We start from the raw sequence: 10,000 nt of genomic DNA on the forward strand, positions 1-10,000 counted from the left end.
CTCGCGGACTTTGACGGTCGGACCGCTCGAAGCTCCGAGCCGAAAGCAACACGAGGCTCGCGTACTTTGCCGATCGGACCGCGCGGAAGTAACTCCGAGCCGAAAGCAACACGAGGCTCGCGTACTTTGCCGCTAGGACCGCGCGGAAGTAACTCCGAGCCGAAAGCAACACGAGGCTCGCGTACTTTGCCGCTAGGACCGCGCGGAAGTAACTCCGAGCCGAAAGCAACACGAGGCTCGCGTACTTTGCCGCTAGGACCGCGCGGAAGTAACTCCGAGCCGAAAGCAACACGAGGCTCGCGTACTTTGCCGATCGGACCGCGCGGAAGTAACTCCGAGCCGAAAGCAACACGAGGCTCGCGTACTTTGCCGCTAGGACCGCGCGGAAGTAACTCCGAGCCGAAAGCAACACGAGGCTCGCGTACTTTGCCGCTAGGACCGCGCGGAAGTAACTCAAAGCCGAAAGCAACACGAGGCTCGCGTACTTTGCCGATCGGACCGCGCGGAAGTAACTCCGACCCGAAAGCAACACGAGGCTCGCGTACTTTGCCGCTAGGACCGCGCGGAAGTAACTCGGAGCCGAAAGCAACACGAGGCTCGCGGACTTTGACGGTCGGACCGCTCGGAAGTAACTACGTGGTAAAAGCAACACGAGGCTCGCGTACTTTGCCGATCAAACCGCTCGGAAGTAACTACGTTCCAAAAGCAACACGAGGCTCGCGAACTCTGACGGTCGGACCGCTCGGAAGTAACTACGAGGTAAAACAACACGAGGCTCGCGGACTTCGCCGCGGCTAAGTCCGCGCGGCGTCGAAATTTCACCGCCGGCGCCCATATACCGCCGTGCGTTAGACCGTGCGTCGCCGACCGCCCGGCCGCTCGGTTCGGTACTGTAAGAGGTGTCGTCGCTGCGGCGACTCGTGCACAACACGGTGCATGCGAGCTCTCGGTCTGGTCGTACCGTAGCGTTACGGCGTATGTATAACCGAGCTCGGCGAAGCACTGCGGTGCGTACAAAAGTGTCGTTCGCACTAGAACGCTTTTGAGAGAATTTAGCTTCGCGCTTACTACGAGAACTTTGGTTCTCTTTTGAGATCTTTCGGGCGTCTTGCCGACATTCGGCCAAATGTGCGCCAAGCTCTCGGCGATCGTTTCGAGGCCGGATAGCGAAGGAATTGGTGAATACGTGACGAAGAAATTTTGTATCTCGAGGACTCTGCCGTTCGTGCGGTCCGTACGTACCTCCGAGCCGTAAAACAACACGGAGCTCGAGATCTTTGACGCGGAGGTAACTACCGTGCGCCGCAGCGGCTAAGTCCGCGCGGCGTCGAAATTTCACCGCCGGCGCCCATATACCGCCGTGCGTTAGACCGTGCGTCGCCGACCGCCCGGCCGCTCGGTTCGGTACTGTAAGAGGTGTCGTCGCTGCGGCGACTCGTGCACAACACGATGCATGCGAGCTCTCGGTCTGGTCGTACCGTAGCGTTACGGCGTATGTATAACCGAGCTCGGCGAAGCACTGCGGTGCGTACAAAAGTGTCGTTCGCACTAGAACGCTTTTTGAGAGAATTTAGCTTCGCGCTTACTACGAGAACTTTGGTTCTCTTTTTGAGATCTTTCGGGCGTCTTGCCGACATTCGGCCAAATGTGCGCCAAGCTCTCGGCGATCGTTTCGAGGCCGGATAGCGAAGGAATTGGTGAATACGTGACGAAGAAATTTTGTATCTCGAGGACTCTGCCGTTCGTGCGGTCCGTACGTACCTCCGAGCCGTAAAACAACACGGAGCTCGAGATCTTTGACGCGGAGGTAACTACCGTGCGCCGCAGCGGCTAAGTCCGCGCGGCGTCGAAATTTCACCGCCGGCGCCCATATACCGCCGTGCGTTAGACCGTGCGTCGCCGACCGCCCGGCCGCTCGGTTCGGTACTGTAAGAGGTGTCGTCGCTGCGGCGACTCGTGCACAACACGATGCATGCGAGCTCTCGGTCTGGTCGTACCGTAGCGTTACGGCGTATGTATAACCGAGCTCGGCGAAGCACTGCGGTGCGTACAAAAGTGTCGTTCGCACTAGAACGCTTTTTGAGAGAATTTAGCTTCGCGCTTACTACGAGAACTTTGGTTCTCTTTTGAGATCTTTCGGGCGTCTTGCCGACATTCGGCCAAATGTGCGCCAAGCTCTCGGCGATCGTTTCGAGGCCGGATAGCGAAGGAATTGGTGAATACGTGACGAAGAAATTTTGTATCTCGAGGACTCTGCCGTTCGTGCGGTCCGTACGTACCTCCGAGCCGTAAAACAACACGGAGCTCGAGATCTTTGACGCGGAGGTAACTACCGTGCGCCGCAGCGGCTAAGTCCGCGCGGCGTCGAAATTTCACCGCCGGCGCCCATATACCGCCGTGCGTTAGACCGTGCGTCGCCGACCGCCCGGCCGCTCGGTTCGGTACTGTAAGAGGTGTCGTCGCTGCGGCGACTCGTGCACAACACGGTGCATGCGAGCTCTCGGTCTGGTCGTACCGTAGCGTTACGGCGTATGTATAACCGAGCTCGGCGAAGCACTGCGGTGCGTACAAAAGTGTCGTTCGCACTAGAACGCTTTTTGAGAGAATTTAGCTTCGCGCTTACTACGAGAACTTTGGTTCTCTTTTTGAGATCTTTCGGGCGTCTTGCCGACATTCGGCCAAATGTGCGCCAAGCTCTCGGCGATCGTTTCGAGGCCGGATAGCGAAGGAATTGGTGAATACTTGACGAAGAAATTTTGTATCTCGAGGACTCTGCCGTTCGTGCGGTCCGTACGTACCTCCGAGCCGTAAAACAACACGGAGCTCGAGATCTTTGACGCGGAGGTAACTACCGTGCGCCGCAGCGGCTAAGTCCGCGCGGCGTCGAAATTTCACCGCCGGCGCCCATATACCGCCGTGCGTTAGACCGTGCGTCGCCGACCGCCCGGCCGCTCGGTTCGGTACTGTAAGAGGTGTCGTCGCTGAGGCGACTCGTGCACAACACGATGCATGCGAGCTCTCGGTCTGGTCGTACCGTAGCGTTACGGCGTATGTATAACCGAGCTCGGCGAAGCACTGCGGTGCGTACGAAAGTGTCTTTCGCTCGAGAGAGATTTTTAAAGTGTTTTGCACTGCGCTGAGTGCGAGAATTTCGGTTCTCTTTTTCGAGAGCGTTCGGGCGTCTTGCCGACATTCGGCCAATTGTGCGCCAAGCTCTCGGCGATCGTTTCGAGGCCGGATAGCGAAGGAATTGGTGAATACTTGACGAAGAAATTTTGTATCTCGAGGACTCTGCCGTTCGTGCGGTCCGTACGTACCTCCGAGCCGTAAAACAACACGGAGCTCGAGATCTTTGACGCGGAGGTAACTACCGTGCGCCGCAGCGGCTAAGTCCGCGCGGCGTCGAAATTTCACCGCCGGCGCCCATATACCGCCGTGCGTTAGACCGTGCGTCGCCGACCGCCCGGCCGCTCGGTTCGGTACTGTAAGAGGTGTTGTCGCTGCGGCGACTCGTGCACAACACGATGCATGCGAGCTCTCGGTCTGGTCGTACCGTAGCGTTACGGCGTATGTATAACCGAGCTCGACGAAGCACTGCGGTGCGTACAAAAGTGTCGTTCGCACTAGAACGCTTTTTGAGAGAATTTAGCCTCGCGCTTACTACGAGAACTTTGGTTCTCTTTTGAGATCGTTCGGGCGTGTTGCCGACATTCGGCCAAATGTGCGCCGGGCTCGGCGATCGTTTCGACACCAAAGTCGAAAATCGAAGGCGTTGGTAAATCCGAGCCGAAACGATACGGAGCTCGAGTACTTTGCCGTTCGAGCTGTCCGTGGGTAACTACTTGCCGAAAGCAACACGAGGCTCGAGGACTTTTGCGTAAATAACTACGTACGACGCAGCGGCTAAGTCCTCGAGGCGTCGAAATTTCGCAGGTTTCGCCCATATACCGCCGTGCGTTAGACCGTGCGTCGCCGACCGCCCGGCCGCCCGGTTCGGTACTATAAGACACAGCATTGCCACGAGTCGGTGTCGAGAGACCGAATGGCTCATATGTGGCGCGCACTTACGTGTTGGACGCGCGATCGTCCCTCGCTTCCGAGCAAGCGTGCGGACGTATCGTTGCGCTTACCGAACATCAACTCCACGGATACGAGAGTGTCGGTTTCGGCGAGATCTTTGACGATGTCGCCGTTCCCGCTTACTTGTACGCCGTAGCGAAATAATTTTCAACCGGTGCCTCGGTGTTCTCACCGCTGGCACCGTTGAACGAACAGTGCTCCACGACGTCTCAGATCGGATCGGTCTAGCGTCAGGGCTAAGCGGCCTTACAAGCCGCTGTTATGGGTGAATGAGAACAAAATTTGATCTTTCATACCGTTAAGGTATATATAAATACGAAAAGCGTGTCCGTCGACCGGCTCGAAAAGTTCCGGCGGCATTAACGACACACGAAACGCGCACGGCTCTTCCTCGCGGAGTGTCCGTAGCAGCGTAGCGTTGTCTTTCGCGTTGCTCCACCGCGAGTAACCGCGATCGCACACACGAAGCTCCCTGGTTGATCCTGCCAGTAGTCATATGCTTGTCTCAAAGATTAAGCCATGCATGTCTCAGTGCATGCCGAATTAAGGTGAAACCGCGAATGGCTCATTAAATCAGTTATGGTTCATTAGATTGTACCCACATTTACTTGGATAACTGTGGTAATTCTAGAGCTAATACATGCAAAACAGAGTCCCGACCAGTGATGGAAGGGACGCTTTTATTAGATCAAAACCAATCGGTGGCGTGCGGATCTCCGTGCGTCCACCGTTTATTTTGGCGACTCTGAATAACTTTGTGCTGATCGTACGGTCCTAGCACCGGCGACGCATCTTTCAAATGTCTGCCTTATCAACTGTCGATGGTAGGTTCTGCGCCTACCATGGTTGTAACGGGTAACGGGGAATCAGGGTTCGATTCCGGAGAGGGAGCCTGAGAAACGGCTACCACATCCAAGGAAGGCAGCAGGCGCGCAAATTACCCACTCCCGGCACGGGGAGGTAGTGACGAAAAATAACGATACGGGACTCATCCGAGGCCCCGTAATCGGAATGAGTACACTTTAAATCCTTTAACGAGGATCCATTGAGGGCAAGTCTGGTGCCAGCAGCCGCGGTAATTCCAGCTCCAATAGCGTATATTAAAGTTGTTGCGGTTAAAAAGCTCGTAGTTGAATCTGTGTCGCACACCGTCGGTTCACCGCTCGCGGTGTTTAACTGGCGTGATGTGGGACGTCCTACCGGTGGGCTTAGCCCCGCGAGGGGCCGCCCAAACTAATATCCCGTCGCGGTGCTCTTTACTGAGTGTCGAGTCGGGCCGGTACGTTTACTTTGAACAAATTAGAGTGCTTAAAGCAGGCTATCCTCGCCTGAATACTGCGTGCATGGAATAATGGAATAGGACCTCGGTTCTATTTTGTTGGTTTTCGGAACCCCGAGGTAATGATTAATAGGGACAGATGGGGGCATTCGTATTGCGACGTTAGAGGTGAAATTCTTGGATCGTCGCAAGACGGACAGAAGCGAAAGCATTTGCCAAAAATGTTTTCATTAATCAAGAACGAAAGTTAGAGGTTCGAAGGCGATCAGATACCGCCCTAGTTCTAACCATAAACGATGCCAGCTAGCGATCCGCCGAAGTTCCTCCGATGACTCGGCGGGCAGCTTCCGGGAAACCAAAGCTTTTGGGTTCCGGGGAAAGTATGGTTGCAAAGCTGAAACTTAAAGGAATTGACGGAAGGGCACCACCAGGAGTGGAGCCTGCGGCTTAATTTGACTCAACACGGGAAACCTCACCAGGCCCAGACACCGGAAGGATTGACAGATTGATAGCTCTTTCTTGATTCGGTGGGTGGTGGTGCATGGCCGTTCTTAGTTGGTGGAGCGATTTGTCTGGTTAATTCCGATAACGAACGAGACTCTAGCCTGCTAAATAGGCGTACCTTATGGTATTCGAAGGCCCCGGCTTCGGCCGGCGGGTTTTTACTACCAACGTACAAACAAATCTTCTTAGAGGGACAGGCGGCTTCTAGCCGCACGAGATTGAGCAATAACAGGTCTGTGATGCCCTTAGATGTTCTGGGCCGCACGCGCGCTACACTGAAGGAATCAGCGTGTGTTCCCTGGCCGAAAGGCCCGGGTAACCCGCTGAACCTCCTTCGTGCTAGGGATTGGGGCTTGCAATTGTTCCCCATGAACGAGGAATTCCCAGTAAGCGCGAGTCATAAGCTCGCGTTGATTACGTCCCTGCCCTTTGTACACACCGCCCGTCGCTACTACCGATTGAATGATTTAGTGAGGTCTTCGGACTGGTGCGCGGCAATGCGTCGGCATTGCCGATGTTGCCGGGAAGATGACCAAACTTGATCATTTAGAGGAAGTAAAAGTCGTAACAAGGTTTCCGTAGGTGAACCTGCGGAAGGATCATTAACGTTCCGGAGGTCCTGCTGCTCTGTGTGCACCGTTCTCGTGACGAGCGCGCAGCGGCCGGCGACTGCATGGACGAGGAACCGTACGCGCGCACGGTAACGTTTACTACGTTGCCTGCCGCGATACGGGGCAGACAAGCTAGAACACGACTCTGCGAGTTGTGTCGAGAGTGGCTGAAGGGGCGCAAAATCTAATCGCACGCGAGACATCGCGTCTTCCGAGTCCGCGCCGCCTTCCCACTCCTCGTCGGAGCGTCCGTCGCGAGACGCGACGCTTCGCTCGAGCAAAATTGCGAGATCGAGAGGAGAGAATAGTTTATGCGACGCAACGACCGCGTGCGCGCTCACACGCCGCCAACGGTGGCGTGCTGCGGTGTGCGCCGCATTCGTCGCCGTCGTATAAGAGAGGATTGTCGGTCGGGACGAGTGTGTCGAGATCTCGAGAGCTCAAAGCGAGAGAGGACCCCGGGCATATTGTGGAGAAGAAGAGAGATTCGAGAGTTGTACGCATTGCCGTATTACGCTCTTTGCATTCTCTCTCTCTCGTTTCCTGCGGAGATTCTCCGACTCTCTGTCTCTCGCGCGCTTCGAACGACCTGTTGCGCGGACCACCGCGCTCAGCGCGCCCCTTAGCCGGGGCTAGCGCGGCCGGTTGGTCTCGTTGTGCGAATCCAGGAGGAGCGCGAAGGTGCATCTATATGCGCGCCCGCTCGCGGATCAGGATCGGTGAGAAGGAGACTACGGAGGCGCGCTCGCGCGCTGCCTCTATCTCCGCGATTCGGACGCGTTGCGGTGCGCGCGAATGCGCCGCGTACCGGTGGTAACCTATGCTGCCGCGTCGTCGTGCGCGCCGGGCGAGGAGTGGAGAGTGCGACGATTCTCGCCGCTGCTCTTCCTCCGGTCCCGCGCGCGCGCGATCGCGCGCGCTGAAGGGTTCGTCGAATATGCTAGTCATTTTCGACCCCGATGGTTTTTCAAAGAGTTCCGCCCCGGCTCTCGCTTCGCGAGAGACGCAACCTCTTGGTTTTCGCACCGCGCCGACAACCGACGTCTCCCTCTCTCCATTATTGTGCCGTCGCCCCCGTAACAGGGGCGGCGGTCCGCGCGTGCTCGGACGCGCGGCCAGGCTGATCGAAGGGCCAAAACGAAGAAGACGCACATTGTTGTCTATTCCTTGATAGAGCGTACTTGGTGCGCGAAGGAACGATTACCCTGAACGGTGGATCACTTGGCTCGTGGGTCGATGAAGAACGCAGCTAATTGCGCGTCAACTTGTGAACTGCAGGACACATGAACATCGACATTTCGAACGCACATTGCGGTCCACGGATACAATTCCCGGACCACGCCTGGCTGAGGGTCGTTTTATCGAAGACAAACTGCTTGCGCGCGCCGTTTCGACGGCCGCGTACGAGCGATTCGTTGGACGTTCGCCCGATCGCGGCGGCCGGCGAGAGAGTTATACCCGCATCCACGAGAAAAGAGAAGAGAAGCGAGGAGTCGTCGATGACGCCTTCCCCGGGGTATCAGGCACACTACGCACGCTATCCACGCGGCGAGTTGCTGGATTCCATCAGGGTTTTACGAAGGCTCTCGCGCTCTCTGCGCGCGCTCTCTATACTCGCGGAACGGCGGCGTACTCGCGCCCCCGTTGGGCGTCGTCCGAAATAACGAGGTTTGAGGGTCGAACGAATGAACGACGACCGACCGAAAGATGCGATCGAGAATCGCAGAGAGACGCACGCACGCACACACGCACGGGAGGGAAGGACGTGCGCGGTGGTGATAAACGTGGCGAGCTCTTGCAAGGAGTTTATACGTTATACGTATATACGCGCCGAACGAAAAAGAGTAGATCTGCCTCTCGCGCGCCGCCGCCCGGAGTGAAACAAGCCGACAATTCGTTCGCGCTTGTACTCCCGGAAGGTGGCCTGTGTGCCGCTTGCGGCGCGCGCGGGATCCAAGGCTGATCCACGGAGAAGTAGTTCATAAGGAGCGCGGAGAACCGAGTTTGAGTTTTCCTCTCCTTCTTCGAATGAAGATCGGAGAGGAGAATAGAGGCCGCGAGATAATCGCGCGCCTCCTCGTTCTCCTTCTGCACAGAGCGCATATCGTCGCTTTACCGCCGCCAACGCAAAGGAAACTCGAGAGGAGGGATTTTAGAGATATATACGACGAAGCAAAGATACGAGAGAACCTGACCGTATTATAAGAGAGAGAGAGTGGTCGTCGCCGCTGCAGCTGCTGCCGGCCGCCGCCGCAGTCGCGTTGCCGACGCCACCACGACGCGCAAACCGGCCTCCGACGTTCGCGTCGGGCTGGCTGGCCAGTTGTCGTCGTGGTCGGTTGGTTGGCGCGCGCGGGCGCGCGGATCGCGGCGCGGTTGACGCAACGTCGACGAAAGACCACCACGCTCTCGCGGTTGTTCTCTCTGCCTCGTTCGTTTTCTCATTTTCCCTTCGTCTCTTCTTTCAAATATTTTGCGTGCACCGATCGCCCCCTGCGCAGCAAAAGTGTGTGCGAGGTGAGAGATCGCGCGCGGGTCGACCGCGCGTGTTCCCGAGTCCACGAAAGCGCTATGTATGGTAGCAGCTCTTGACCGGGGCACGCGGCGTAGTCTAACCAAGCGCTCGCGCGCGGCGTTTCGCCGCGTTGCGTTTCTCTTTTCTCTCGCGTCGTCGTCGTCGTCGTCTCGCCTTCTTCGTATTATATATATATAGTACAGCCTCACGACAATTTCTTTTGACGACCTCAGAGCAGGCGAGATCACCCGCTGAATTTAAGCATATTATTAAGCGGAGGAAAAGAAACTAACCAGGATTTCCTTAGTAGCGGCGAGCGAACAGGAAAGAGCCCAGCACCGAATCCCGCGGTTCCGCCGCAGGGAAATGTGGTGTTTGGGAGGGTCCGCTTATCCCGAGGTGCCGCGTCGCGTCCAAGTCCATCTTGAATGGGGCCACTTACCCGCAGAGGGTGCCAGGCCCGTAGCGACCGGTGCGCGTCTCGGGAGGATCTCTCCTTAGAGTCGGGTTGCTTGAGAGTGCAGCTCTAAGTGGGTGGTAAACTCCATCTAAGGCTAAATACGACCACGAGACCGATAGCGAACAAGTACCGTGAGGGAAAGTTGAAAAGAACTTTGAAGAGAGAGTTCAAGAGTACGTGAAACCGTTCAGGGGTAAACCTAAGAAACCCAAAAGATCGAACGGGGAGATTCATCGTCAGCGACGCTGGCTTCGCGTCGGTGGGCGATGCCCCGCGGGGCCTCACGGCTCGCGCGCGGGCACGCTGCCGCGCGCCGATGTCCGGCGTTTTCGTCGTCGTGCACTTCTCCCCTAGTAGAACGTCGCGACCCGCTGGGTGTCGGTCTACGGCCCGGGTGCGGTGTCTGACGCGTCGCCGGTAACACGGCACGCCGTCAAACCCTCGGTCGCCCGGCCGGCTGCCCGGCGGTACACGCAAGGTATCAGGCCGCAGCTCACACACGCGGGAGTGCGTCGAGGCCGTCGCAAGCGCGCGCCACGGTACACGGAGGC

General features: G+C 57.2%; 3 non-coding genes across 3 annotated transcripts in view; all 3 read left to right on the plus strand.

Moving 5' to 3' along the window:
- Window positions 1-4,549: 4,549 nt before the first annotated feature.
- On the plus strand, window positions 4,550-6,468 carry LOC139112845 (small subunit ribosomal RNA). Its single transcript, XR_011547470.1, has one exon. It is a non-coding gene; the product is annotated as a small subunit ribosomal RNA (ribosomal RNA).
- A 1,207-nt stretch (window positions 6,469-7,675) lies between these two features.
- LOC139112858 (5.8S ribosomal RNA) lies at window positions 7,676-7,830 on the plus strand. The gene has a single exon (XR_011547482.1). It is a non-coding gene; the product is annotated as a 5.8S ribosomal RNA (ribosomal RNA).
- Window positions 7,831-9,213: 1,383 nt separating this feature from the next.
- LOC139112851 (large subunit ribosomal RNA) overlaps window positions 9,214-10,000 on the plus strand; it is a 4,097-nt gene continuing 3,310 nt past the window's right edge. The window contains exon 1 of the ribosomal RNA XR_011547476.1: window positions 9,214-10,000. This exon is cut by the window's right edge and continues 3,310 nt beyond it. This is a non-coding gene — a ribosomal RNA (large subunit ribosomal RNA).

This window comes from Cardiocondyla obscurior, unplaced genomic scaffold (assembly GCF_019399895.1).
Source record: "Cardiocondyla obscurior isolate alpha-2009 unplaced genomic scaffold, Cobs3.1 scaffold57_0_143363, whole genome shotgun sequence".
Taxonomy (NCBI): Eukaryota; Metazoa; Arthropoda; class Insecta; order Hymenoptera; family Formicidae; genus Cardiocondyla; species Cardiocondyla obscurior.